Source organism: Sardina pilchardus, chromosome 16, assembly GCF_963854185.1.
Source record: "Sardina pilchardus chromosome 16, fSarPil1.1, whole genome shotgun sequence".
Lineage (NCBI taxonomy): Eukaryota > Metazoa > Chordata > Actinopteri > Clupeiformes > Clupeidae > Sardina > Sardina pilchardus.
This window is the reverse complement of record NC_085009.1, coordinates 16533178-16559110: the sequence shown is the minus strand read 5'-3', so window position 1 is coordinate 16559110 and position 25933 is coordinate 16533178. Positions and strand designations below refer to the sequence as shown.

Sequence of the window (25933 nt, the reverse complement as noted above, 5' to 3'; positions counted from 1 at the left end):
TGTGAAGGATTATAGGCTAGACCTACTATTTCTTCAAAATGGGGAGGACAAGTGATAAGATGAAGAGTTTGAACAGTTTTGAGAATTACCATTCTTATCTGAGGAATGTGGTCTATGGACGGCTACTAATAAGAAAAATGGCAATGATTCGGGAAACGCACCACAGTGAAGAACTATGATAGGACACGGTGGCATGTGCCACACGATGGCAGTGTTGATCAAGTTTGGAAACTCATTCTATGAATAGGTAGTTCTTCAGATTGTAGGCTAGGCTACATTAAGGTATCAAATGCACCGTTGTGTGTTCGTTACGTTATTGTTTACACGTCAAATATTAAATACACGAAACACATAGGCCTATAGGCTTAAACCGTGACCTCGATGGTTGCTGGACTGATTCTTTGCCGCTATATCTTCAGAAAAGTTATTTTGAACTGTGTTGTAGCCTAAATCCTCGGCATATTGAGGACAAGCCGACCTGTTTCTGTTTCAAGATTTTGATGATAAGTGTAGGGCTATCACATGCGTGCAAAGTCTACAGATGTATTTAAAAGTAGGCTACTATGTTGCAAGATGCCTTCGATGACACATTCAACATAAGACCGAAATCCCGAGTCCGTAGCCTAGCCTACCGAAGGACACCACCATATAAACCAATTATAGCCTAGCCTACTATACGAAGGTGAACAAATATAGTGGTGCATTAGATCCGCGTTCGTAGACTATGTGTAAAAATGAATGAATTACGCTGTATATCGGTGGAGAATCTAATAGCTCATGTGAAGAATGCCGAGCTTTTGATTAGACGGAACTTCTGACACCAGCCAATCAGAGACAACGAGAGTGTATTGGCAAAGAGCATTATGGGATTGAAACCTCAATTACGAATACATTTGTGTATATATAGAAAGAGAAATTACACGTTTTCTGTTAACATTTGCATTACAAAATGCTTACCTTGATCAAGCTATAGCATAGTAAATATATTGTAAGATGTGTTTTTTGTTGTTGTTTTTTTTAAACGCTGTTTCACGCTATGATTAATGACCGGCGTGTAGCCTCTCCGTAAAACTAATTACCTAGCCTATATTTTTAAAAGACATAACAATGTGTCAAATTCCGTTTTCTTAGTGTACAGTGATAAAGCCATTAAAAGCAGATTTGACTTTCGCGAGGCGGCGCTCGGCACCTGAAAGCAGCTGACGGATAGATCCGACACCCTCATGGTGAAGACTGAGCACGCGAAAGGCTCTGCTCGAGTCTCCTATGTTACGTTAAGACTATACTTTCAGGGATCATTTCTATAGTTTCTGACTTAGAAATGTGTTTCTAAAGTGTTGCGTCTCGCTATTCACGATGATGAGCGATAATGCTTTTCTTTGAGCGCGAATCGGACAGAGATCGGGACTTTTGTCTCAGGTCTGTTGTCATTGATGACCGTTCCTGCTCCCTGTCGGGGGGCAGGAGGAGAGAAGTATTGTCAGAGTGATAGCATACATGTCTGTCGAAAATGAGCATATGAAATCGTAGAGAAGTACGTCCGAGCTGATCAGCTGTCTGACGTCTCGCTGCATGCTGTGTCACAGAGTTCTATGCCGTTTGTCTGAACCCCCCCGCCCCCTGCCCCCTACAACCTGCTACATGTAGTGGCAAATCTGCGCTTTGACTCTCTCTTTGCTGTTTGACACTGGCATTCTGGCTCCTTTCGTCGCACAACTCCAGCACGCATGCTACTCGCTCCATTTCCGTGCTCCGTCATGCCTCGTCACGCGCATGATGACGCCCCGGAGAGCCGAGTCCATGGGTCACCTGTCTTTTCCTGGTCGCGAGGCGGCGCTCGGCACCTGAAAGCAGCTGACGGATAGATCCGACACCCTCATGGTGAAGACTGAGCACGCGAAAGGCTCTGCTCGAGTCTCCTATGTTACGTTAAGACTATACTTTCAGGGATCATTTCTATAGTTTCTGACTTAGAAATGTGTTTCTAAAGTGTTGCGTCTCGCTATTCACGATGATGAGCGATAATGCTTTTCTTTGAGCGCGAATCGGACAGAGATCGGGACTTTTGTCTCAGGTCTGTTGTCATTGATGACCGTTCCTGCTCCCTGTCGGGGGGCAGGAGGAGAGAAGTATTGTCAGAGTGATAGCATACATGTCTGTCGAAAATGAGCATATGAAATCGTAGAGAAGTACGTCCGAGCTGATCAGCTGTCTGACGTCTCGCTGCATGCTGTGTCACAGAGTTCTATGCCGTTTGTCTGAACCCCCCCCCCCCTGCCCCCTACAACCTGCTACATGTAGTGGCAAATCTGCGCTTTGACTCTCTCTTTGCTGTTTGACACTGGCACTCTGGCTCCTTTCGTCGCACAACTCCAGCACGCATGCTACTCGCGCCATTTCCGTGCTCCGTCATGCCTCGTCACGCGCATGATGACGCCCCGGAGAGCCGAGTCCATGGGTCACCTGTCTTTTCTTGGTCGCGAGGCGGCGCTCGGCACCTGAAAGCAGCTGACGGATAGATCCGACACCCTCATGGTGAAGACTGAGCACGCGAAAGGCTCTGCTCGAGTCTCCTATGTTACGTTAAGACTATACTTTCAGGGATCATTTCTATAGTTTCTGACTTAGAAATGTGTTTCTAAAGTGTTGCGTCTCGCTATTCACGATGATGAGCGATAATGCTTTTCTTTGAGCGCGAATCGGACAGAGATCGGGACTTTTGTCTCAGGTCTGTTGTCATTGATGACCGTTCCTGCTCCCTGTCGGGGGGCAGGAGGAGAGAAGTATTGTCAGAGTGATAGCATACATGTCTGTCGAAAATGAGCATATGAAATCGTAGAGAAGTACGTCCGAGCTGATCAGCTGTCTGACGTCTCGCTGCATGCTGTGTCACAGAGTTCTATGCCGTTTGTCTGAACCCCCCCCCCCCTGCCCCCTACAACCTGCTACATGTAGTGGCAAATCTGCGCTTTGACTCTCTCTTTGCTGTTTGACACTGGCACTCTGGCTCCTTTCGTCGCACAACTCCAGCACGCATGCTACTCGCGCCATTTCCGTGCTCCGTCATGCCTCGTCACGCGCATGATGACGCCCCGGAGAGCCGAGTCCATGGGTCACCTGTCTTTTCTTGGTCGCGAGGCGGCGCTCGGCACCTGAAAGCAGCTGACGGATAGATCCGACACCCTCATGGTGAAGACTGAGCACGCGAAAGGCTCTGCTCGAGTCTCCTATGTTACGTTAAGACTATACTTTCAGGGATCATTTCTATAGTTTCTGACTTAGAAATGTGTTTCTAAAGTGTTGCGTCTCGCTATTCACGATGATGAGCGATAATGCTTTTCTTTGAGCGCGAATCGGACAGAGATCGGGACTTTTGTCTCAGGTCTGTTGTCATTGATGACCGTTCCTGCTCCCTGTCGGGGGGCAGGAGGAGAGAAGTATTGTCAGAGTGATAGCATACATGTCTGTCGAAAATGAGCATATGAAATCGTAGAGAAGTACGTCCGAGCTGATCAGCTGTCTGACGTCTCGCTGCATGCTGTGTCACAGAGTTCTATGCCGTTTGTCTGAACCCCCCCGCCCCCTGCCCCCTACAACCTGCTACATGTAGTGGCAAATCTGCGCTTTGACTCTCTCTTTGCTGTTTGACACTGGCATTCTGGCTCCTTTCGTCGCACAACTCCAGCACGCATGCTACTCGCTCCATTTCCGTGCTCCGTCATGCCTCGTCACGCGCATGATGACGCCCCGGAGAGCCGAGTCCATGGGTCACCTGTCTTTTCCTGGTCGCGAGGCGGCGCTCGGCACCTGAAAGCAGCTGACGGATAGATCCGACACCCTCATGGTGAAGACTGAGCACGCGAAAGGCTCTGCTCGAGTCTCCTATGTTACGTTAAGACTATACTTTCAGGGATCATTTCTATAGTTTCTGACTTAGAAATGTGTTTCTAAAGTGTTGCGTCTCGCTATTCACGATGATGAGCGATAATGCTTTTCTTTGAGCGCGAATCGGACAGAGATCGGGACTTTTGTCTCAGGTCTGTTGTCATTGATGACCGTTCCTGCTCCCTGTCGGGGGGCAGGAGGAGAGAAGTATTGTCAGAGTGATAGCATACATGTCTGTCGAAAATGAGCATATGAAATCGTAGAGAAGTACGTCCGAGCTGATCAGCTGTCTGACGTCTCGCTGCATGCTGTGTCACAGAGTTCTATGCCGTTTGTCTGAACCCCCCCCCCCCTGCCCCCTACAACCTGCTACATGTAGTGGCAAATCTGCGCTTTGACTCTCTCTTTGCTGTTTGACACTGGCATTCTGGCTCCTTTCGTCGCACAACTCCAGCACGCATGCTACTCGCTCCATTTCCGTGCTCCGTCATGCCTCGTCACGCGCATGATGACGCCCCGGAGAGCCGAGTCCATGGGTCACCTGTCTTTTCCTGGTCGCGAGGCGGCGCTCGGCACCTGAAAGCAGCTGACGGATAGATCCGACACCCTCATGGTGAAGACTGAGCACGCGAAAGGCTCTGCTCGAGTCTCCTATGTTACGTTAAGACTATACTTTCAGGGATCATTTCTATAGTTTCTGACTTAGAAATGTGTTTCTAAAGTGTTGCGTCTCGCTATTCACGATGATGAGCGATAATGCTTTTCTTTGAGCGCGAATCGGACAGAGATCGGGACTTTTGTCTCAGGTCTGTTGTCATTGATGACCGTTCCTGCTCCCTGTCGGGGGGCAGGAGGAGAGAAGTATTGTCAGAGTGATAGCATACATGTCTGTCGAAAATGAGCATATGAAATCGTAGAGAAGTACGTCCGAGCTGATCAGCTGTCTGACGTCTCGCTGCATGCTGTGTCACAGAGTTCTATGCCGTTTGTCTGAACCCCCCCCCCCCTGCCCCCTACAACCTGCTACATGTAGTGGCAAATCTGCGCTTTGACTCTCTCTTTGCTGTTTGACACTGGCACTCTGGCTCCTTTCGTCGCACAACTCCAGCACGCATGCTACTCGCGCCATTTCCGTGCTCCGTCATGCCTCGTCACGCGCATGATGACGCCCCGGAGAGCCGAGTCCATGGGTCACCTGTCTTTTCTTGGTCGCGAGGCGGCGCTCGGCACCTGAAAGCAGCTGACGGATAGATCCGACACCCTCATGGTGAAGACTGAGCACGCGAAAGGCTCTGCTCGAGTCTCCTATGTTACGTTAAGACTATACTTTCAGGGATCATTTCTATAGTTTCTGACTTAGAAATGTGTTTCTAAAGTGTTGCGTCTCGCTATTCACGATGATGAGCGATAATGCTTTTCTTTGAGCGCGAATCGGACAGAGATCGGGACTTTTGTCTCAGGTCTGTTGTCATTGATGACCGTTCCTGCTCCCTGTCGGGGGGCAGGAGGAGAGAAGTATTGTCAGAGTGATAGCATACATGTCTGTCGAAAATGAGCATATGAAATCGTAGAGAAGTACGTCCGAGCTGATCAGCTGTCTGACGTCTCGCTGCATGCTGTGTCACAGAGTTCTATGCCGTTTGTCTGAACCCCCCCGCCCCCTGCCCCCTACAACCTGCTACATGTAGTGGCAAATCTGCGCTTTGACTCTCTCTTTGCTGTTTGACACTGGCATTCTGGCTCCTTTCGTCGCACAACTCCAGCACGCATGCTACTCGCTCCATTTCCGTGCTCCGTCATGCCTCGTCACGCGCATGATGACGCCCCGGAGAGCCGAGTCCATGGGTCACCTGTCTTTTCCTGGTCGCGAGGCGGCGCTCGGCACCTGAAAGCAGCTGACGGATAGATCCGACACCCTCATGGTGAAGACTGAGCACGCGAAAGGCTCTGCTCGAGTCTCCTATGTTACGTTAAGACTATACTTTCAGGGATCATTTCTATAGTTTCTGACTTAGAAATGTGTTTCTAAAGTGTTGCGTCTCGCTATTCACGATGATGAGCGATAATGCTTTTCTTTGAGCGCGAATCGGACAGAGATCGGGACTTTTGTCTCAGGTCTGTTGTCATTGATGACCGTTCCTGCTCCCTGTCGGGGGGCAGGAGGAGAGAAGTATTGTCAGAGTGATAGCATACATGTCTGTCGAAAATGAGCATATGAAATCGTAGAGAAGTACGTCCGAGCTGATCAGCTGTCTGACGTCTCGCTGCATGCTGTGTCACAGAGTTCTATGCCGTTTGTCTGAACCCCCCCCCCCCTGCCCCCTACAACCTGCTACATGTAGTGGCAAATCTGCGCTTTGACTCTCTCTTTGCTGTTTGACACTGGCACTCTGGCTCCTTTCGTCGCACAACTCCAGCACGCATGCTACTCGCGCCATTTCCGTGCTCCGTCATGCCTCGTCACGCGCATGATGACGCCCCGGAGAGCCGAGTCCATGGGTCACCTGTCTTTTCTTGGTCGCGAGGCGGCGCTCGGCACCTGAAAGCAGCTGACGGATAGATCCGACACCCTCATGGTGAAGACTGAGCACGCGAAAGGCTCTGCTCGAGTCTCCTATGTTACGTTAAGACTATACTTTCAGGGATCATTTCTATAGTTTCTGACTTAGAAATGTGTTTCTAAAGTGTTGCGTCTCGCTATTCACGATGATGAGCGATAATGCTTTTCTTTGAGCGCGAATCGGACAGAGATCGGGACTTTTGTCTCAGGTCTGTTGTCATTGATGACCGTTCCTGCTCCCTGTCGGGGGGCAGGAGGAGAGAAGTATTGTCAGAGTGATAGCATACATGTCTGTCGAAAATGAGCATATGAAATCGTAGAGAAGTACGTCCGAGCTGATCAGCTGTCTGACGTCTCGCTGCATGCTGTGTCACAGAGTTCTATGCCGTTTGTCTGAACCCCCCCCCCCCTGCCCCCTACAACCTGCTACATGTAGTGGCAAATCTGCGCTTTGACTCTCTCTTTGCTGTTTGACACTGGCACTCTGGCTCCTTTCGTCGCACAACTCCAGCACGCATGCTACTCGCGCCATTTCCGTGCTCCGTCATGCCTCGTCACGCGCATGATGACGCCCCGGAGAGCCGAGTCCATGGGTCACCTGTCTTTTCTTGGTCGCGAGGCGGCGCTCGGCACCTGAAAGCAGCTGACGGATAGATCCGACACCCTCATGGTGAAGACTGAGCACGCGAAAGGCTCTGCTCGAGTCTCCTATGTTACGTTAAGACTATACTTTCAGGGATCATTTCTATAGTTTCTGACTTAGAAATGTGTTTCTAAAGTGTTGCGTCTCGCTATTCACGATGATGAGCGATAATGCTTTTCTTTGAGCGCGAATCGGACAGAGATCGGGACTTTTGTCTCAGGTCTGTTGTCATTGATGACCGTTCCTGCTCCCTGTCGGGGGGCAGGAGGAGAGAAGTATTGTCAGAGTGATAGCATACATGTCTGTCGAAAATGAGCATATGAAATCGTAGAGAAGTACGTCCGAGCTGATCAGCTGTCTGACGTCTCGCTGCATGCTGTGTCACAGAGTTCTATGCCGTTTGTCTGAACCCCCCCCCCCCTGCCCCCTACAACCTGCTACATGTAGTGGCAAATCTGCGCTTTGACTCTCTCTTTGCTGTTTGACACTGGCACTCTGGCTCCTTTCGTCGCACAACTCCAGCACGCATGCTACTCGCGCCATTTCCGTGCTCCGTCATGCCTCGTCACGCGCATGATGACGCCCCGGAGAGCCGAGTCCATGGGTCACCTGTCTTTTCTTGGTCGCGAGGCGGCGCTCGGCACCTGAAAGCAGCTGACGGATAGATCCGACACCCTCATGGTGAAGACTGAGCACGCGAAAGGCTCTGCTCGAGTCTCCTATGTTACGTTAAGACTATACTTTCAGGGATCATTTCTATAGTTTCTGACTTAGAAATGTGTTTCTAAAGTGTTGCGTCTCGCTATTCACGATGATGAGCGATAATGCTTTTCTTTGAGCGCGAATCGGACAGAGATCGGGACTTTTGTCTCAGGTCTGTTGTCATTGATGACCGTTCCTGCTCCCTGTCGGGGGGCAGGAGGAGAGAAGTATTGTCAGAGTGATAGCATACATGTCTGTCGAAAATGAGCATATGAAATCGTAGAGAAGTACGTCCGAGCTGATCAGCTGTCTGACGTCTCGCTGCATGCTGTGTCACAGAGTTCTATGCCGTTTGTCTGAACCCCCCCCCCCCTGCCCCCTACAACCTGCTACATGTAGTGGCAAATCTGCGCTTTGACTCTCTCTTTGCTGTTTGACACTGGCACTCTGGCTCATTTCGTCGCACAACTCCAGCACGCATGCTACTCGCGCCATTTCCGTGCTCCGTCATGCCTCGTCACGCGCATGATGACGCCCCGGAGAGCCGAGTCCATGGGTCACCTGTCTTTTCTTGGTCGCGAGGCGGCGCTCGGCACCTGAAAGCAGCTGACGGATAGATCCGACACCCTCATGGTGAAGACTGAGCACGCGAAAGGCTCTGCTCGAGTCTCCTATGTTACGTTAAGACTATACTTTCAGGGATCATTTCTATAGTTTCTGACTTAGAAATGTGTTTCTAAAGTGTTGCGTCTCGCTATTCACGATGATGAGCGATAATGCTTTTCTTTGAGCGCGAATCGGACAGAGATCGGGACTTTTGTCTCAGGTCTGTTGTCATTGATGACCGTTCCTGCTCCCTGTCGGGGGGCAGGAGGAGAGAAGTATTGTCAGAGTGATAGCATACATGTCTGTCGAAAATGAGCATATGAAATCGTAGAGAAGTACGTCCCAGCTGATCAGCTGTCTGACGTCTCGCTGCATGCTGTGTCACAGAGTTCTATGCCGTTTGTCTGAACCCCCCCGCCCCCTGCCCCCTACAACCTGCTACATGTAGTGGCAAATCTGCGCTTTGACTCTCTCTTTGCTGTTTGACACTGGCATTCTGGCTCCTTTCGTCGCACAACTCCAGCACGCATGCTACTCGCTCCATTTCCGTGCTCCGTCATGCCTCGTCACGCGCATGATGACGCCCCGGAGAGCCGAGTCCATGGGTCACCTGTCTTTTCCTGGTCGCGAGGCGGCGCTCGGCACCTGAAAGCAGCTGACGGATAGATCCGACACCCTCATGGTGAAGACTGAGCACGCGAAAGGCTCTGCTCGAGTCTCCTATGTTACGTTAAGACTATACTTTCAGGGATCATTTCTATAGTTTCTGACTTAGAAATGTGTTTCTAAAGTGTTGCGTCTCGCTATTCACGATGATGAGCGATAATGCTTTTCTTTGAGCGCGAATCGGACAGAGATCGGGACTTTTGTCTCAGGTCTGTTGTCATTGATGACCGTTCCTGCTCCCTGTCGGGGGGCAGGAGGAGAGAAGTATTGTCAGAGTGATAGCATACATGTCTGTCGAAAATGAGCATATGAAATCGTAGAGAAGTACGTCCGAGCTGATCAGCTGTCTGACGTCTCGCTGCATGCTGTGTCACAGAGTTCTATGCCGTTTGTCTGAACCCCCCCCCCCCTGCCCCCTACAACCTGCTACATGTAGTGGCAAATCTGCGCTTTGACTCTCTCTTTGCTGTTTGACACTGGCACTCTGGCTCCTTTCGTCGCACAACTCCAGCACGCATGCTACTCGCGCCATTTCCGTGCTCCGTCATGCCTCGTCACGCGCATGATGACGCCCCGGAGAGCCGAGTCCATGGGTCACCTGTCTTTTCTTGGTCGCGAGGCGGCGCTCGGCACCTGAAAGCAGCTGACGGATAGATCCGACACCCTCATGGTGAAGACTGAGCACGCGAAAGGCTCTGCTCGAGTCTCCTATGTTACGTTAAGACTATACTTTCAGGGATCATTTCTATAGTTTCTGACTTAGAAATGTGTTTCTAAAGTGTTGCGTCTCGCTATTCACGATGATGAGCGATAATGCTTTTCTTTGAGCGCGAATCGGACAGAGATCGGGACTTTTGTCTCAGGTCTGTTGTCATTGATGACCGTTCCTGCTCCCTGTCGGGGGGCAGGAGGAGAGAAGTATTGTCAGAGTGATAGCATACATGTCTGTCGAAAATGAGCATATGAAATCGTAGAGAAGTACGTCCGAGCTGATCAGCTGTCTGACGTCTCGCTGCATGCTGTGTCACAGAGTTCTATGCCGTTTGTCTGAACCCCCCCGCCCCCTGCCCCCTACAACCTGCTACATGTAGTGGCAAATCTGCGCTTTGACTCTCTCTTTGCTGTTTGACACTGGCATTCTGGCTCCTTTCGTCGCACAACTCCAGCACGCATGCTACTCGCTCCATTTCCGTGCTCCGTCATGCCTCGTCACGCGCATGATGACGCCCCGGAGAGCCGAGTCCATGGGTCACCTGTCTTTTCCTGGTCGCGAGGCGGCGCTCGGCACCTGAAAGCAGCTGACGGATAGATCCGACACCCTCATGGTGAAGACTGAGCACGCGAAAGGCTCTGCTCGAGTCTCCTATGTTACGTTAAGACTATACTTTCAGGGATCATTTCTATAGTTTCTGACTTAGAAATGTGTTTCTAAAGTGTTGCGTCTCGCTATTCACGATGATGAGCGATAATGCTTTTCTTTGAGCGCGAATCGGACAGAGATCGGGACTTTTGTCTCAGGTCTGTTGTCATTGATGACCGTTCCTGCTCCCTGTCGGGGGGCAGGAGGAGAGAAGTATTGTCAGAGTGATAGCATACATGTCTGTCGAAAATGAGCATATGAAATCGTAGAGAAGTACGTCCGAGCTGATCAGCTGTCTGACGTCTCGCTGCATGCTGTGTCACAGAGTTCTATGCCGTTTGTCTGAACCCCCCCCCCCCTGCCCCCTACAACCTGCTACATGTAGTGGCAAATCTGCGCTTTGACTCTCTCTTTGCTGTTTGACACTGGCACTCTGGCTCCTTTCGTCGCACAACTCCAGCACGCATGCTACTCGCGCCATTTCCGTGCTCCGTCATGCCTCGTCACGCGCATGATGACGCCCCGGAGAGCCGAGTCCATGGGTCACCTGTCTTTTCTTGGTCGCGAGGCGGCGCTCGGCACCTGAAAGCAGCTGACGGATAGATCCGACACCCTCATGGTGAAGACTGAGCACGCGAAAGGCTCTGCTCGAGTCTCCTATGTTACGTTAAGACTATACTTTCAGGGATCATTTCTATAGTTTCTGACTTAGAAATGTGTTTCTAAAGTGTTGCGTCTCGCTATTCACGATGATGAGCGATAATGCTTTTCTTTGAGCGCGAATCGGACAGAGATCGGGACTTTTGTCTCAGGTCTGTTGTCATTGATGACCGTTCCTGCTCCCTGTCGGGGGGCAGGAGGAGAGAAGTATTGTCAGAGTGATAGCATACATGTCTGTCGAAAATGAGCATATGAAATCGTAGAGAAGTACGTCCGAGCTGATCAGCTGTCTGACGTCTCGCTGCATGCTGTGTCACAGAGTTCTATGCCGTTTGTCTGAACCCCCCCGCCCCCTGCCCCCTACAACCTGCTACATGTAGTGGCAAATCTGCGCTTTGACTCTCTCTTTGCTGTTTGACACTGGCATTCTGGCTCCTTTCGTCGCACAACTCCAGCACGCATGCTACTCGCTCCATTTCCGTGCTCCGTCATGCCTCGTCACGCGCATGATGACGCCCCGGAGAGCCGAGTCCATGGGTCACCTGTCTTTTCCTGGTCGCGAGGCGGCGCTCGGCACCTGAAAGCAGCTGACGGATAGATCCGACACCCTCATGGTGAAGACTGAGCACGCGAAAGGCTCTGCTCGAGTCTCCTATGTTACGTTAAGACTATACTTTCAGGGATCATTTCTATAGTTTCTGACTTAGAAATGTGTTTCTAAAGTGTTGCGTCTCGCTATTCACGATGATGAGCGATAATGCTTTTCTTTGAGCGCGAATCGGACAGAGATCGGGACTTTTGTCTCAGGTCTGTTGTCATTGATGACCGTTCCTGCTCCCTGTCGGGGGGCAGGAGGAGAGAAGTATTGTCAGAGTGATAGCATACATGTCTGTCGAAAATGAGCATATGAAATCGTAGAGAAGTACGTCCGAGCTGATCAGCTGTCTGACGTCTCGCTGCATGCTGTGTCACAGAGTTCTATGCCGTTTGTCTGAACCCCCCCCCCCCTGCCCCCTACAACCTGCTACATGTAGTGGCAAATCTGCGCTTTGACTCTCTCTTTGCTGTTTGACACTGGCACTCTGGCTCCTTTCGTCGCACAACTCCAGCACGCATGCTACTCGCGCCATTTCCGTGCTCCGTCATGCCTCGTCACGCGCATGATGACGCCCCGGAGAGCCGAGTCCATGGGTCACCTGTCTTTTCTTGGTCGCGAGGCGGCGCTCGGCACCTGAAAGCAGCTGACGGATAGATCCGACACCCTCATGGTGAAGACTGAGCACGCGAAAGGCTCTGCTCGAGTCTCCTATGTTACGTTAAGACTATACTTTCAGGGATCATTTCTATAGTTTCTGACTTAGAAATGTGTTTCTAAAGTGTTGCGTCTCGCTATTCACGATGATGAGCGATAATGCTTTTCTTTGAGCGCGAATCGGACAGAGATCGGGACTTTTGTCTCAGGTCTGTTGTCATTGATGACCGTTCCTGCTCCCTGTCGGGGGGCAGGAGGAGAGAAGTATTGTCAGAGTGATAGCATACATGTCTGTCGAAAATGAGCATATGAAATCGTAGAGAAGTACGTCCGAGCTGATCAGCTGTCTGACGTCTCGCTGCATGCTGTGTCACAGAGTTCTATGCCGTTTGTCTGAACCCCCCCCCCCCTGCCCCCTACAACCTGCTACATGTAGTGGCAAATCTGCGCTTTGACTCTCTCTTTGCTGTTTGACACTGGCACTCTGGCTCCTTTCGTCGCACAACTCCAGCACGCATGCTACTCGCGCCATTTCCGTGCTCCGTCATGCCTCGTCACGCGCATGATGACGCCCCGGAGAGCCGAGTCCATGGGTCACCTGTCTTTTCTTGGTCGCGAGGCGGCGCTCGGCACCTGAAAGCAGCTGACGGATAGATCCGACACCCTCATGGTGAAGACTGAGCACGCGAAAGGCTCTGCTCGAGTCTCCTATGTTACGTTAAGACTATACTTTCAGGGATCATTTCTATAGTTTCTGACTTAGAAATGTGTTTCTAAAGTGTTGCGTCTCGCTATTCACGATGATGAGCGATAATGCTTTTCTTTGAGCGCGAATCGGACAGAGATCGGGACTTTTGTCTCAGGTCTGTTGTCATTGATGACCGTTCCTGCTCCCTGTCGGGGGGCAGGAGGAGAGAAGTATTGTCAGAGTGATAGCATACATGTCTGTCGAAAATGAGCATATGAAATCGTAGAGAAGTACGTCCGAGCTGATCAGCTGTCTGACGTCTCGCTGCATGCTGTGTCACAGAGTTCTATGCCGTTTGTCTGAACCCCCCCGCCCCCTGCCCCCTACAACCTGCTACATGTAGTGGCAAATCTGCGCTTTGACTCTCTCTTTGCTGTTTGACACTGGCATTCTGGCTCCTTTCGTCGCACAACTCCAGCACGCATGCTACTCGCTCCATTTCCGTGCTCCGTCATGCCTCGTCACGCGCATGATGACGCCCCGGAGAGCCGAGTCCATGGGTCACCTGTCTTTTCCTGGTCGCGAGGCGGCGCTCGGCACCTGAAAGCAGCTGACGGATAGATCCGACACCCTCATGGTGAAGACTGAGCACGCGAAAGGCTCTGCTCGAGTCTCCTATGTTACGTTAAGACTATACTTTCAGGGATCATTTCTATAGTTTCTGACTTAGAAATGTGTTTCTAAAGTGTTGCGTCTCGCTATTCACGATGATGAGCGATAATGCTTTTCTTTGAGCGCGAATCGGACAGAGATCGGGACTTTTGTCTCAGGTCTGTTGTCATTGATGACCGTTCCTGCTCCCTGTCGGGGGGCAGGAGGAGAGAAGTATTGTCAGAGTGATAGCATACATGTCTGTCGAAAATGAGCATATGAAATCGTAGAGAAGTACGTCCGAGCTGATCAGCTGTCTGACGTCTCGCTGCATGCTGTGTCACAGAGTTCTATGCCGTTTGTCTGAACCCCCCCCCCCCTGCCCCCTACAACCTGCTACATGTAGTGGCAAATCTGCGCTTTGACTCTCTCTTTGCTGTTTGACACTGGCACTCTGGCTCCTTTCGTCGCACAACTCCAGCACGCATGCTACTCGCGCCATTTCCGTGCTCCGTCATGCCTCGTCACGCGCATGATGACGCCCCGGAGAGCCGAGTCCATGGGTCACCTGTCTTTTCTTGGTCGCGAGGCGGCGCTCGGCACCTGAAAGCAGCTGACGGATAGATCCGACACCCTCATGGTGAAGACTGAGCACGCGAAAGGCTCTGCTCGAGTCTCCTATGTTACGTTAAGACTATACTTTCAGGGATCATTTCTATAGTTTCTGACTTAGAAATGTGTTTCTAAAGTGTTGCGTCTCGCTATTCACGATGATGAGCGATAATGCTTTTCTTTGAGCGCGAATCGGACAGAGATCGGGACTTTTGTCTCAGGTCTGTTGTCATTGATGACCGTTCCTGCTCCCTGTCGGGGGGCAGGAGGAGAGAAGTATTGTCAGAGTGATAGCATACATGTCTGTCGAAAATGAGCATATGAAATCGTAGAGAAGTACGTCCGAGCTGATCAGCTGTCTGACGTCTCGCTGCATGCTGTGTCACAGAGTTCTATGCCGTTTGTCTGAACCCCCCCCCCCCTGCCCCCTACAACCTGCTACATGTAGTGGCAAATCTGCGCTTTGACTCTCTCTTTGCTGTTTGACACTGGCACTCTGGCTCCTTTCGTCGCACAACTCCAGCACGCATGCTACTCGCGCCATTTCCGTGCTCCGTCATGCCTCGTCACGCGCATGATGACGCCCCGGAGAGCCGAGTCCATGGGTCACCTGTCTTTTCTTGGTCGCGAGGCGGCGCTCGGCACCTGAAAGCAGCTGACGGATAGATCCGACACCCTCATGGTGAAGACTGAGCACGCGAAAGGCTCTGCTCGAGTCTCCTATGTTACGTTAAGACTATACTTTCAGGGATCATTTCTATAGTTTCTGACTTAGAAATGTGTTTCTAAAGTGTTGCGTCTCGCTATTCACGATGATGAGCGATAATGCTTTTCTTTGAGCGCGAATCGGACAGAGATCGGGACTTTTGTCTCAGGTCTGTTGTCATTGATGACCGTTCCTGCTCCCTGTCGGGGGGCAGGAGGAGAGAAGTATTGTCAGAGTGATAGCATACATGTCTGTCGAAAATGAGCATATGAAATCGTAGAGAAGTACGTCCGAGCTGATCAGCTGTCTGACGTCTCGCTGCATGCTGTGTCACAGAGTTCTATGCCGTTTGTCTGAACCCCCCCGCCCCCTGCCCCCTACAACCTGCTACATGTAGTGGCAAATCTGCGCTTTGACTCTCTCTTTGCTGTTTGACACTGGCATTCTGGCTCCTTTTGTCGCACAACTCCAGCACGCATGCTACTCGCTCCATTTCCGTGCTCCGTCATGCCTCGTCACGCGCATGATGACGCCCCGGAGAGCCGAGTCCATGGGTCACCTGTCTTTTCCTGGTCGCGAGGCGGCGCTCGGCACCTGAAAGCAGCTGACGGATAGATCCGACACCCTCATGGTGAAGACTGAGCACGCGAAAGGCTCTGCTCGAGTCTCCTATGTTACGTTAAGACTATACTTTCAGGGATCATTTCTATAGTTTCTGACTTAGAAATGTGTTTCTAAAGTGTTGCGTCTCGCTATTCACGATGATGAGCGATAATGCTTTTCTTTGAGCGCGAATCGGACAGAGATCGGGACTTTTGTCTCAGGTCTGTTGTCATTGATGACCGTTCCTGCTCCCTGTCGGGGGGCAGGAGGAGAGAAGTATTGTCAGAGTGATAGCATACATGTCTGTCGAAAATGAGCATATGAAATCGTAGAGAAGTACGTCCGAGCTGATCAGCTGTCTGACGTCTCGCTGCATGCTGTGTCACAGAGTTCTATGCCGTTTGTCTGAACCCCCCCCCCCCTGCCCCCTACAACCTGCTACATGTAGTGGCAAATCTGCGCTTTGACTCTCTCTTTGCTGTTTGACACTGGCACTCTGGCTCCTTTCGTCGCACAACTCCAGCACGCATGCTACTCGCGCCATTTCCGTGCTCCGTCATGCCTCGTCACGCGCATGATGACGCCCCGGAGAGCCGAGTCCATGGGTCACCTGTCTTTTCTTGGTCGCGAGGCGGCGCTCGGCACCTGAAAGCAGCTGACGGATAGATCCGACACCCTCATGGTGAAGACTGAGCACGCGAAAGGCTCTGCTCGAGTCTCCTATGTTACGTTAAGACTATACTTTCAGGGATCATTTCTATAGTTTCTGACTTAGAAATGTGTTTCTAAAGTGTTGCGTCTCGCTATTCACGATGATGAGCGATAATGCTTTTCTTTGAGCGCGAATCGGACAGAGATCGGGACTTTTGTCTCAGGTCTGTTGTCATTGATGACCGTTCCTGCTCCCTGTCGGGGGGCAGGAGGAGAGAAGTATTGTCAGAGTGATAGCATACATGTCTGTCGAAAATGAGCATATGAAATCGTAGAGAAGTACGTCCGAGCTGATCAGCTGTCTGACGTCTCGCTGCATGCTGTGTCACAGAGTTCTATGCCGTTTGTCTGAACCCCCCCGCCCCCTGCCCCCTACAACCTGCTACATGTAGTGGCAAATCTGCGCTTTGACTCTCTCTTTGCTGTTTGACACTGGCATTCTGGCTCCTTTCGTCGCACAACTCCAGCACGCATGCTACTCGCTCCATTTCCGTGCTCCGTCATGCCTCGTCACGCGCATGATGACGCCCCGGAGAGCCGAGTCCATGGGTCACCTGTCTTTTCCTGGTCGCGAGGCGGCGCTCGGCACCTGAAAGCAGCTGACGGATAGATCCGACACCCTCATGGTGAAGACTGAGCACGCGAAAGGCTCTGCTCGAGTCTCCTATGTTACGTTAAGACTATACTTTCAGGGATCATTTCTATAGTTTCTGACTTAGAAATGTGTTTCTAAAGTGTTGCGTCTCGCTATTCACGATGATGAGCGATAATGCTTTTCTTTGAGCGCGAATCGGACAGAGATCGGGACTTTTGTCTCAGGTCTGTTGTCATTGATGACCGTTCCTGCTCCCTGTCGGGGGGCAGGAGGAGAGAAGTATTGTCAGAGTGATAGCATACATGTCTGTCGAAAATGAGCATATGAAATCGTAGAGAAGTACGTCCGAGCTGATCAGCTGTCTGACGTCTCGCTGCATGCTGTGTCACAGAGTTCTATGCCGTTTGTCTGAACCCCCCCCCCCCTGCCCCCTACAACCTGCTACATGTAGTGGCAAATCTGCGCTTTGACTCTCTCTTTGCTGTTTGACACTGGCACTCTGGCTCCTTTCGTCGCACAACTCCAGCACGCATGCTACTCGCGCCATTTCCGTGCTCCGTCATGCCTCGTCACGCGCATGATGACGCCCCGGAGAGCCGAGTCCATGGGTCACCTGTCTTTTCTTGGTCGCGAGGCGGCGCTCGGCACCTGAAAGCAGCTGACGGATAGATCCGACACCCTCATGGTGAAGACTGAGCACGCGAAAGGCTCTGCTCGAGTCTCCTATGTTACGTTAAGACTATACTTTCAGGGATCATTTCTATAGTTTCTGACTTAGAAATGTGTTTCTAAAGTGTTGCGTCTCGCTATTCACGATGATGAGCGATAATGCTTTTCTTTGAGCGCGAATCGGACAGAGATCGGGACTTTTGTCTCAGGTCTGTTGTCATTGATGACCGTTCCTGCTCCCTGTCGGGGGGCAGGAGGAGAGAAGTATTGTCAGAGTGATAGCATACATGTCTGTCGAAAATGAGCATATGAAATCGTAGAGAAGTACGTCCGAGCTGATCAGCTGTCTGACGTCTCGCTGCATGCTGTGTCACAGAGTTCTATGCCGTTTGTCTGAACCCCCCCCCCCCTGCCCCCTACAACCTGCTACATGTAGTGGCAAATCTGCGCTTTGACTCTCTCTTTGCTGTTTGACACTGGCACTCTGGCTCCTTTCGTCGCACAACTCCAGCACGCATGCTACTCGCGCCATTTCCGTGCTCCGTCATGCCTCGTCACGCGCATGATGACGCCCCGGAGAGCCGAGTCCATGGGTCACCTGTCTTTTCTTGGTCGCGAGGCGGCGCTCGGCACCTGAAAGCAGCTGACGGATAGATCCGACACCCTCATGGTGAAGACTGAGCACGCGAAAGGCTCTGCTCGAGTCTCCTATGTTACGTTAAGACTATACTTTCAGGGATCATTTCTATAGTTTCTGACTTAGAAATGTGTTTCTAAAGTGTTGCGTCTCGCTATTCACGATGATGAGCGATAATGCTTTTCTTTGAGCGCGAATCGGACAGAGATCGGGACTTTTGTCTCAGGTCTGTTGTCATTGATGACCGTTCCTGCTCCCTGTCGGGGGGCAGGAGGAGAGAAGTATTGTCAGAGTGATAGCATACATGTCTGTCGAAAATGAGCATATGAAATCGTAGAGAAGTACGTCCGAGCTGATCAGCTGTCTGACGTCTCGCTGCATGCTGTGTCACAGAGTTCTATGCCGTTTGTCTGAACCCCCCCGCCCCCTGCCCCCTACAACCTGCTACATGTAGTGGCAAATCTGCGCTTTGACTCTCTCTTTGCTGTTTGACACTGGCATTCTGGCTCCTTTCGTCGCACAACTCCAGCACGCATGCTACTCGCTCCATTTCCGTGCTCCGTCATGCCTCGTCACGCGCATGATGACGCCCCGGAGAGCCGAGTCCATGGGTCACCTGTCTTTTCCTGGTCGCGAGGCGGCGCTCGGCACCTGAAAGCAGCTGACGGATAGATCCGACACCCTCATGGTGAAGACTGAGCACGCGAAAGGCTCTGCTCGAGTCTCCTATGTTACGTTAAGACTATACTTTCAGGGATCATTTCTATAGTTTCTGACTTAGAAATGTGTTTCTAAAGTGTTGCGTCTCGCTATTCACGATGATGAGCGATAATGCTTTTCTTTGAGCGCGAATCGGACAGAGATCGGGACTTTTGTCTCAGGTCTGTTGTCATTGATGACCGTTCCTGCTCCCTGTCGGGGGGCAGGAGGAGAGAAGTATTGTCAGAGTGATAGCATACATGTCTGTCGAAAATGAGCATATGAAATCGTAGAGAAGTACGTCCGAGCTGATCAGCTGTCTGACGTCTCGCTGCATGCTGTGTCACAGAGTTCTATGCCGTTTGTCTGAACCCCCCCGCCCCCTGCCCCCTACAACCTGCTACATGTAGTGGCAAATCTGCGCTTTGACTCTCTCTTTGCTGTTTGACACTGGCATTCTGGCTCCTTTCGTCGCACAACTCCAGCACGCATGCTACTCGCGCCATTTCCGTGCTCCGTCATGCCTCGTCACGCGCATGATGACGCCCCGGAGAGCCGAGTCCATGGGTCACCTGTCTTTTCCTGGTCGCGAGGCGGCGCTCGGCACCTGAAAGCAGCTGACGGATAGATCCGACACCCTCATGGTGAAGACTGAGCACGCGAAAGGCTCTGCTCGAGTCTCCTATGTTACGTTAAGACTATACTTTCAGGGATCATTTCTATAGTTTCTGACTTAGAAATGTGTTTCTAAAGTGTTGCGTCTCGCTATTCACGATGATGAGCGATAATGCTTTTCTTTGAGCGCGAATCGGACAGAGATCGGGACTTTTGTCTCAGGTCTGTTGTCATTGATGACCGTTCCTGCTCCCTGTCGGGGGGCAGGAGGAGAGAAGTATTGTCAGAGTGATAGCATACATGTCTGTCGAAAATGAGCATATGAAATCGTAGAGAAGTACGTCCGAGCTGATCAGCTGTCTGACGTCTCGCTGCATGCTGTGTCACAGAGTTCTATGCCGTTTGTCTGAACCCCCCCCCCCCTGCCCCCTACAACCTGCTACATGTAGTGGCAAATCTGCGCTTTGACTCTCTCTTTGCTGTTTGACACTGGCACTCTGGCTCCTTTCGTCGCACAACTCCAGCACGCATGCTACTCGCGCCATTTCCGTGCTCCGTCATGCCTCGTCACGCGCATGATGACGCCCCGGAGAGCCGAGTCCATGGGTCACCTGTCTTTTCTTGGTCGCGAGGCGGCGCTCGGCACCTGAAAGCAGCTGACGGATAGATCCGACACCCTCATGGTGAAGACTGAGCACGCGAAAGGCTCTGCTCGAGTCTCCTATGTTACGTTAAGACTATACTTTCAGGGATCATTTCTATAGTTTCTGACTTAGAAATGTGTTTCTAAAGTGTTGCGTCTCGCTATTCACGATGATGAGCGATAATGCTTTTCTTTGAGCGCGAATCGGACAGAGATCGGGACTTTTGTCTCAGGTCTGTTGTCATTGATGACCGTTCCTGCTCCCTGTCGGGGGGCAGGAGGAGAGAAGTATTGTCAGAGTGATAGCATACATGTCTGTCGAAAATGAGCATATGAAATCGTAGAGAAGTACGTCCGAGCTGATCAGCTGTCTGACGTCTCGCTGCATGCTGTGTCACAGAGTTCTATGCCGTTTGTCTGAACCCCCCCCCCCCTGCCCCCTACAACCTGCTACATGTAGTGGCAAATCTGCGCTTTGACTCTCTCTTTGCTGTTTGACACTGGCACTCTGGCTCCTTTCGTCGCACAACTCCAGCACGCATGCTACTCGCGCCATTTCCGTGCTCCGTCATGCCTCGTCACGCGCATGATGACGCCCCGGAGAGCCGAGTCCATGGGTCACCTGTCTTTTCTTGGTCGCGAGGCGGCGCTCGGCACCTGAAAGCAGCTGACGGATAGATCCGACACCCTCATGGTGAAGACTGAGCACGCGAAAGGCTCTGCTCGAGTCTCCTATGTTACGTTAAGACTATACTTTCAGGGATCATTTCTATAGTTTCTGACTTAGAAATGTGTTTCTAAAGTGTTGCGTCTCGCTATTCACGATGATGAGCGATAATGCTTTTCTTTGAGCGCGAATCGGACAGAGATCGGGACTTTTGTCTCAGGTCTGTTGTCATTGATGACCGTTCCTGCTCCCTGTCGGGGGGCAGGAGGAGAGAAGTATTGTCAGAGTGATAGCATACATGTCTGTCGAAAATGAGCATATGAAATCGTAGAGAAGTACGTCCGAGCTGATCAGCTGTCTGACGTCTCGCTGCATGCTGTGTCACAGAGTTCTATGCCGTTTGTCTGAACCCCCCCGCCCCCTGCCCCCTACAACCTGCTACATGTAGTGGCAAATCTGCGCTTTGACTCTCTCTTTGCTGTTTGACACTGGCATTCTGGCTCCTTTCGTCGCACAACTCCAGCACGCATGCTACTCGCTCCATTTCCGTGCTCCGTCATGCCTCGTCACGCGCATGATGACGCCCCGGAGAGCCGAGTCCATGGGTCACCTGTCTTTTCCTGGTCGCGAGGCGGCGCTCGGCACCTGAAAGCAGCTGACGGATAGATCCGACACCCTCATGGTGAAGACTGAGCACGCGAAAGGCTCTGCTCGAGTCTCCTATGTTACGTTAAGACTATACTTTCAGGGATCATTTCTATAGTTTCTGACTTAGAAATGTGTTTCTAAAGTGTTGCGTCTCGCTATTCACGATGATGAGCGATAATGCTTTTCTTTGAGCGCGAATCGGACAGAGATCGGGACTTTTGTCTCAGGTCTGTTGTCATTGATGACCGTTCCTGCTCCCTGTCGGGGGGCAGGAGGAGAGAAGTATTGTCAGAGTGATAGCATACATGTCTGTCGAAAATGAGCATATGAAATCGTAGAGAAGTACGTCCGAGCTGATCAGCTGTCTGACGTCTCGCTGCATGCTGTGTCACAGAGTTCTATGCCGTTTGTCTGAACCCCCCCCCCCCTGCCCCCTACAACCTGCTACATGTAGTGGCAAATCTGCGCTTTGACTCTCTCTTTGCTGTTTGACACTGGCACTCTGGCTCCTTTCGTCGCACAACTCCAGCACGCATGCTACTCGCGCCATTTCCGTGCTCCGTCATGCCTCGTCACGCGCATGATGACGCCCCGGAGAGCCGAGTCCATGGGTCACCTGTCTTTTCTTGGTCGCGAGGCGGCGCTCGGCACCTGAAAGCAGCTGACGGATAGATCCGACACCCTCATGGTGAAGACTGAGCACGCGAAAGGCTCTGCTCGAGTCTCCTATGTTACGTTAAGACTATACTTTCAGGGATCATTTCTATAGTTTCTGACTTAGAAATGTGTTTCTAAAGTGTTGCGTCTCGCTATTCACGATGATGAGCGATAATGCTTTTCTTTGAGCGCGAATCGGACAGAGATCGGGACTTTTGTCTCAGGTCTGTTGTCATTGATGACCGTTCCTGCTCCCTGTCGGGGGGCAGGAGGAGAGAAGTATTGTCAGAGTGATAGCATACATGTCTGTCGAAAATGAGCATATGAAATCGTAGAGAAGTACGTCCGAGCTGATCAGCTGTCTGACGTCTCGCTGCATGCTGTGTCACAGAGTTCTATGCCGTTTGTCTGAACCCCCCCCCCCCTGCCCCCTACAACCTGCTACATGTAGTGGCAAATCTGCGCTTTGACTCTCTCTTTGCTGTTTGACACTGGCACTCTGGCTCCTTTCGTCGCACAACTCCAGCACGCATGCTACTCGCGCCATTTCCGTGCTCCGTCATGCCTCGTCACGCGCATGATGACGCCCCGGAGAGCCGAGTCCATGGGTCACCTGTCTTTTCTTGGTCGCGAGGCGGCGCTCGGCACCTGAAAGCAGCTGACGGATAGATCCGACACCCTCATGGTGAAGACTGAGCACGCGAAAGGCTCTGCTCGAGTCTCCTATGTTACGTTAAGACTATACTTTCAGGGATCATTTCTATAGTTTCTGACTTAGAAATGTGTTTCTAAAGTGTTGCGTCTCGCTATTCACGATGATGAGCGATAATGCTTTTCTTTGAGCGCGAATCGGACAGAGATCGGGACTTTTGTCTCAGGTCTGTTGTCATTGATGACCGTTCCTGCTCCCTGTCGGGGGGCAGGAGGAGAGAAGTATTGTCAGAGTGATAGCATACATGTCTGTCGAAAATGAGCATATGAAATCGTAGAGAAGTACGTCCGAGCTGATCAGCTGTCTGACGTCTCGCTGCATGCTGTGTCACAGAGTTCTATGCCGTTTGTCTGAACCCCCCCGCCCCCTGCCCCCTACAACCTGCTACATGTAGTGGCAAATCTGCGCTTTGACTCTCTCTTTGCTGTTTGACACTGGCATTCTGGCTCCTTTCGTCGCACAACTCCAGCACGCATGCTACTCGCTCCATTTCCGTGCTCCGTCATGCCTCGTCACGCGCATGATGACGCCCCGGAGAGCCGAGTCCATGGGTCACCTGTCTTTTCCTGGTCGCGAGGCGGCGCTCGGCACCTGAAAGCAGCTGACGGATAGATCCGACACCCTCATGGTGAAGACTGAGCACGCGAAAGGCTCTGCTCGAGTCTCCTATGTTACGTTAAGACTATACTTTCAGGGATCATTTCTATAGTTTCTGACTTAGAAATGTGTTTCTAAAGTGTTGCGTCTCGCTATTCACGATGATGAGCGATAATGCTTTTCTTTGAGCGCGAATCGGACAGAGATCGGGACTTTTGTCTCAGGTCTGTTGTCATTGATGACCGTTCCTGCTCCCTGTCGGGGGGCAGGAGGAGAGAAGTATTGTCAGAGTGATAGCATACATGTCTGTCGAAAATGAGCATATGAAATCGTAGAGAAGTACGTCCGAGCTGATCAGCTGTCTGACGTCTCGCTGCATGCTGTGTCACAGAGTTCTATGCCGTTTGTCTGAACCCCCCCCCCCCTGCCCCCTACAACCTGCTACATGTAGTGGCAAATCTGCGCTTTGACTCTCTCTTTGCTGTTTGACACTGGCACTCTGGCTCCTTTCGTCGCACAACTCCAGCACGCATGCTACTCGCGCCATTTCCGTGCTCCGTCATGCCTCGTCACGCGCATGATGACGCCCCGGAGAGCCGAGTCCATGGGTCACCTGTCTTTTCTTGGTCGCGAGGCGGCGCTCGGCACCTGAAAGCAGCTGACGGATAGATCCGACACCCTCATGGTGAAGACTGAGCACGCGAAAGGCTCTGCTCGAGTCTCCTATGTTACGTTAAGACTATACTTTCAGGGATCATTTCTATAGTTTCTGACTTAGAAATGTGTTTCTAAAGTGTTGCGTCTCGCTATTCACGATGATGAGCGATAATGCTTTTCTTTGAGCGCGAATCGGACAGAGATCGGGACTTTTGTCTCAGGTCTGTTGTCATTGATGACCGTTCCTGCTCCCTGTCGGGGGGCAGGAGGAGAGAAGTATTGTCAGAGTGATAGCATACATGTCTGTCGAAAATGAGCATATGAAATCGTAGAGAAGTACGTCCGAGCTGATCAGCTGTCTGACGTCTCGCTGCATGCTGTGTCACAGAGTTCTATGCCGTTTGTCTGAACCCCCCCCCCCCTGCCCCCTACAACCTGCTACATGTAGTGGCAAATCTGCGCTTTGACTCTCTCTTTGCTGTTTGACACTGGCACTCTGGCTCCTTTCGTCGCACAACTCCAGCACGCATGCTACTCGCGCCATTTCCGTGCTCCGTCATGCCTCGTCACGCGCATGATGACGCCCCGGAGAGCCGAGTCCATGGGTCACCTGTCTTTTCTTGGTCGCGAGGCGGCGCTCGGCACCTGAAAGCAGCTGACGGATAGATCCGACACCCTCATGGTGAAGACTGAGCACGCGAAAGGCTCTGCTCGAGTCTCCTATGTTACGTTAAGACTATACTTTCAGGGATCATTTCTATAGTTTCTGACTTAGAAATGTGTTTCTAAAGTGTTGCGTCTCGCTATTCACGATGATGAGCGATAATGCTTTTCTTTGAGCGCGAATCGGACAGAGATCGGGACTTTTGTCTCAGGTCTGTTGTCATTGATGACCGTTCCTGCTCCCTGTCGGGGGGCAGGAGGAGAGAAGTATTGTCAGAGTGATAGCATACATGTCTGTCGAAAATGAGCATATGAAATCGTAGAGAAGTACGTCCGAGCTGATCAGCTGTCTGACGTCTCGCTGCATGCTGTGTCACAGAGTTCTATGCCGTTTGTCTGAACCCCCCCGCCCCCTGCCCCCTACAACCTGCTACATGTAGTGGCAAATCTGCGCTTTGACTCTCTCTTTGCTGTTTGACACTGGCATTCTGGCTCCTTTCGTCGCACAACTCCAGCACGCATGCTACTCGCTCCATTTCCGTGCTCCGTCATGCCTCGTCACGCGCATGATGACGCCCCGGAGAGCCGAGTCCATGGGTCACCTGTCTTTTCTTGGTCGCGAGGCGGCGCTCGGCACCTGAAAGCAGCTGACGGATAGATCCGACACCCTCATGGTGAAGACTGAGCACGCGAAAGGCTCTGCTCGAGTCTCCTATGTTACGTTAAGACTATACTTTCAGGGATCATTTCTATAGTTTCTGACTTAGAAATGTGTTTCTAAAGTGTTGCGTCTCGCTATTCACGATGATGAGCGATAATGCTTTTCTTTGAGCGCGAATCGGACAGAGATCGGGACTTTTGTCTCAGGTCTGTTGTCATTGATGACCGTTCCTGCTCCCTGTCGGGGGGCAGGAGGAGAGAAGTATTGTCAGAGTGATAGCATACATGTCTGTCGAAAATGAGCATATGAAATCGTAGAGAAGTACGTCCGAGCTGATCAGCTGTCTGACGTCTCGCTGCATGCTGTGTCACAGAGTTCTATGCCGTTTGTCTGAACCCCCCCCCCCCTGCCCCCTACAACCTGCTACATGTAGTGGCAAATCTGCGCTTTGACTCTCTCTTTGCTGTTTGACACTGGCACTCTGGCTCCTTTCGTCGCACAACTCCAG

The 25933-nt window shown here is 51.4% G+C and overlaps 38 non-coding genes across 38 annotated transcripts; all 38 read left to right on the top strand.

Moving 5' to 3' along the window:
- The first annotated feature begins 1276 nt into the window (after window positions 1–1276).
- Window positions 1277–1490, top strand: LOC134060718 (small nucleolar RNA U3). Its single transcript, XR_009935321.1, has one exon. It is a non-coding gene; the product is annotated as a small nucleolar RNA U3 (small nucleolar RNA).
- A 441-nt stretch (window positions 1491–1931) lies between these two features.
- On the top strand, window positions 1932–2145 carry LOC134060717 (small nucleolar RNA U3). Its single transcript, XR_009935320.1, has one exon. It is a non-coding gene; the product is annotated as a small nucleolar RNA U3 (small nucleolar RNA).
- A 440-nt stretch (window positions 2146–2585) lies between these two features.
- LOC134060716 (small nucleolar RNA U3) lies at window positions 2586–2799 on the top strand. The gene has a single exon (XR_009935319.1). It is a non-coding gene; the product is annotated as a small nucleolar RNA U3 (small nucleolar RNA).
- A 440-nt stretch (window positions 2800–3239) lies between these two features.
- LOC134060714 (small nucleolar RNA U3) lies at window positions 3240–3453 on the top strand. The gene has a single exon (XR_009935317.1). It is a non-coding gene; the product is annotated as a small nucleolar RNA U3 (small nucleolar RNA).
- A 441-nt stretch (window positions 3454–3894) lies between these two features.
- Window positions 3895–4108, top strand: LOC134060713 (small nucleolar RNA U3). Its single transcript, XR_009935316.1, has one exon. It is a non-coding gene; the product is annotated as a small nucleolar RNA U3 (small nucleolar RNA).
- Window positions 4109–4548: 440 nt separating this feature from the next.
- LOC134060712 (small nucleolar RNA U3) lies at window positions 4549–4762 on the top strand. Its single transcript, XR_009935315.1, has one exon. It is a non-coding gene; the product is annotated as a small nucleolar RNA U3 (small nucleolar RNA).
- Window positions 4763–5202: 440 nt separating this feature from the next.
- LOC134060711 (small nucleolar RNA U3) lies at window positions 5203–5416 on the top strand. Its single transcript, XR_009935314.1, has one exon. It is a non-coding gene; the product is annotated as a small nucleolar RNA U3 (small nucleolar RNA).
- Window positions 5417–5857: 441 nt separating this feature from the next.
- On the top strand, window positions 5858–6071 carry LOC134060710 (small nucleolar RNA U3). The gene has a single exon (XR_009935313.1). It is a non-coding gene; the product is annotated as a small nucleolar RNA U3 (small nucleolar RNA).
- A 440-nt stretch (window positions 6072–6511) lies between these two features.
- Window positions 6512–6725, top strand: LOC134060708 (small nucleolar RNA U3). The gene has a single exon (XR_009935312.1). It is a non-coding gene; the product is annotated as a small nucleolar RNA U3 (small nucleolar RNA).
- A 440-nt stretch (window positions 6726–7165) lies between these two features.
- On the top strand, window positions 7166–7379 carry LOC134060707 (small nucleolar RNA U3). The gene has a single exon (XR_009935311.1). It is a non-coding gene; the product is annotated as a small nucleolar RNA U3 (small nucleolar RNA).
- Window positions 7380–7819: 440 nt separating this feature from the next.
- LOC134060706 (small nucleolar RNA U3) lies at window positions 7820–8033 on the top strand. The gene has a single exon (XR_009935310.1). It is a non-coding gene; the product is annotated as a small nucleolar RNA U3 (small nucleolar RNA).
- Window positions 8034–8473: 440 nt separating this feature from the next.
- LOC134060705 (small nucleolar RNA U3) lies at window positions 8474–8687 on the top strand. The gene has a single exon (XR_009935309.1). It is a non-coding gene; the product is annotated as a small nucleolar RNA U3 (small nucleolar RNA).
- Window positions 8688–9128: 441 nt separating this feature from the next.
- LOC134060704 (small nucleolar RNA U3) lies at window positions 9129–9342 on the top strand. Its single transcript, XR_009935308.1, has one exon. It is a non-coding gene; the product is annotated as a small nucleolar RNA U3 (small nucleolar RNA).
- A 440-nt stretch (window positions 9343–9782) lies between these two features.
- LOC134060702 (small nucleolar RNA U3) lies at window positions 9783–9996 on the top strand. The gene has a single exon (XR_009935306.1). It is a non-coding gene; the product is annotated as a small nucleolar RNA U3 (small nucleolar RNA).
- A 441-nt stretch (window positions 9997–10437) lies between these two features.
- LOC134060701 (small nucleolar RNA U3) lies at window positions 10438–10651 on the top strand. The gene has a single exon (XR_009935305.1). It is a non-coding gene; the product is annotated as a small nucleolar RNA U3 (small nucleolar RNA).
- A 440-nt stretch (window positions 10652–11091) lies between these two features.
- Window positions 11092–11305, top strand: LOC134060700 (small nucleolar RNA U3). The gene has a single exon (XR_009935304.1). It is a non-coding gene; the product is annotated as a small nucleolar RNA U3 (small nucleolar RNA).
- Window positions 11306–11746: 441 nt separating this feature from the next.
- On the top strand, window positions 11747–11960 carry LOC134060699 (small nucleolar RNA U3). The gene has a single exon (XR_009935303.1). It is a non-coding gene; the product is annotated as a small nucleolar RNA U3 (small nucleolar RNA).
- A 440-nt stretch (window positions 11961–12400) lies between these two features.
- On the top strand, window positions 12401–12614 carry LOC134060698 (small nucleolar RNA U3). The gene has a single exon (XR_009935302.1). It is a non-coding gene; the product is annotated as a small nucleolar RNA U3 (small nucleolar RNA).
- Window positions 12615–13054: 440 nt separating this feature from the next.
- LOC134060697 (small nucleolar RNA U3) lies at window positions 13055–13268 on the top strand. Its single transcript, XR_009935301.1, has one exon. It is a non-coding gene; the product is annotated as a small nucleolar RNA U3 (small nucleolar RNA).
- Window positions 13269–13709: 441 nt separating this feature from the next.
- LOC134060696 (small nucleolar RNA U3) lies at window positions 13710–13923 on the top strand. Its single transcript, XR_009935300.1, has one exon. It is a non-coding gene; the product is annotated as a small nucleolar RNA U3 (small nucleolar RNA).
- Window positions 13924–14363: 440 nt separating this feature from the next.
- On the top strand, window positions 14364–14577 carry LOC134060694 (small nucleolar RNA U3). The gene has a single exon (XR_009935299.1). It is a non-coding gene; the product is annotated as a small nucleolar RNA U3 (small nucleolar RNA).
- A 440-nt stretch (window positions 14578–15017) lies between these two features.
- LOC134060693 (small nucleolar RNA U3) lies at window positions 15018–15231 on the top strand. Its single transcript, XR_009935298.1, has one exon. It is a non-coding gene; the product is annotated as a small nucleolar RNA U3 (small nucleolar RNA).
- Window positions 15232–15672: 441 nt separating this feature from the next.
- Window positions 15673–15886, top strand: LOC134060692 (small nucleolar RNA U3). The gene has a single exon (XR_009935297.1). It is a non-coding gene; the product is annotated as a small nucleolar RNA U3 (small nucleolar RNA).
- Window positions 15887–16326: 440 nt separating this feature from the next.
- Window positions 16327–16540, top strand: LOC134060690 (small nucleolar RNA U3). Its single transcript, XR_009935295.1, has one exon. It is a non-coding gene; the product is annotated as a small nucleolar RNA U3 (small nucleolar RNA).
- Window positions 16541–16981: 441 nt separating this feature from the next.
- LOC134060689 (small nucleolar RNA U3) lies at window positions 16982–17195 on the top strand. Its single transcript, XR_009935294.1, has one exon. It is a non-coding gene; the product is annotated as a small nucleolar RNA U3 (small nucleolar RNA).
- Window positions 17196–17635: 440 nt separating this feature from the next.
- On the top strand, window positions 17636–17849 carry LOC134060688 (small nucleolar RNA U3). Its single transcript, XR_009935293.1, has one exon. It is a non-coding gene; the product is annotated as a small nucleolar RNA U3 (small nucleolar RNA).
- Window positions 17850–18289: 440 nt separating this feature from the next.
- Window positions 18290–18503, top strand: LOC134060687 (small nucleolar RNA U3). Its single transcript, XR_009935292.1, has one exon. It is a non-coding gene; the product is annotated as a small nucleolar RNA U3 (small nucleolar RNA).
- A 441-nt stretch (window positions 18504–18944) lies between these two features.
- Window positions 18945–19158, top strand: LOC134060686 (small nucleolar RNA U3). Its single transcript, XR_009935291.1, has one exon. It is a non-coding gene; the product is annotated as a small nucleolar RNA U3 (small nucleolar RNA).
- Window positions 19159–19599: 441 nt separating this feature from the next.
- On the top strand, window positions 19600–19813 carry LOC134060685 (small nucleolar RNA U3). The gene has a single exon (XR_009935290.1). It is a non-coding gene; the product is annotated as a small nucleolar RNA U3 (small nucleolar RNA).
- Window positions 19814–20253: 440 nt separating this feature from the next.
- Window positions 20254–20467, top strand: LOC134060684 (small nucleolar RNA U3). The gene has a single exon (XR_009935289.1). It is a non-coding gene; the product is annotated as a small nucleolar RNA U3 (small nucleolar RNA).
- Window positions 20468–20907: 440 nt separating this feature from the next.
- Window positions 20908–21121, top strand: LOC134060683 (small nucleolar RNA U3). Its single transcript, XR_009935288.1, has one exon. It is a non-coding gene; the product is annotated as a small nucleolar RNA U3 (small nucleolar RNA).
- A 441-nt stretch (window positions 21122–21562) lies between these two features.
- On the top strand, window positions 21563–21776 carry LOC134060682 (small nucleolar RNA U3). Its single transcript, XR_009935287.1, has one exon. It is a non-coding gene; the product is annotated as a small nucleolar RNA U3 (small nucleolar RNA).
- A 440-nt stretch (window positions 21777–22216) lies between these two features.
- LOC134060681 (small nucleolar RNA U3) lies at window positions 22217–22430 on the top strand. Its single transcript, XR_009935286.1, has one exon. It is a non-coding gene; the product is annotated as a small nucleolar RNA U3 (small nucleolar RNA).
- Window positions 22431–22870: 440 nt separating this feature from the next.
- LOC134060679 (small nucleolar RNA U3) lies at window positions 22871–23084 on the top strand. The gene has a single exon (XR_009935284.1). It is a non-coding gene; the product is annotated as a small nucleolar RNA U3 (small nucleolar RNA).
- A 441-nt stretch (window positions 23085–23525) lies between these two features.
- LOC134060678 (small nucleolar RNA U3) lies at window positions 23526–23739 on the top strand. Its single transcript, XR_009935283.1, has one exon. It is a non-coding gene; the product is annotated as a small nucleolar RNA U3 (small nucleolar RNA).
- A 440-nt stretch (window positions 23740–24179) lies between these two features.
- Window positions 24180–24393, top strand: LOC134060677 (small nucleolar RNA U3). The gene has a single exon (XR_009935282.1). It is a non-coding gene; the product is annotated as a small nucleolar RNA U3 (small nucleolar RNA).
- Window positions 24394–24833: 440 nt separating this feature from the next.
- LOC134060676 (small nucleolar RNA U3) lies at window positions 24834–25047 on the top strand. Its single transcript, XR_009935281.1, has one exon. It is a non-coding gene; the product is annotated as a small nucleolar RNA U3 (small nucleolar RNA).
- A 441-nt stretch (window positions 25048–25488) lies between these two features.
- On the top strand, window positions 25489–25702 carry LOC134060675 (small nucleolar RNA U3). The gene has a single exon (XR_009935280.1). It is a non-coding gene; the product is annotated as a small nucleolar RNA U3 (small nucleolar RNA).
- The last annotated feature ends 231 nt before the right edge of the window (window positions 25703–25933 follow it).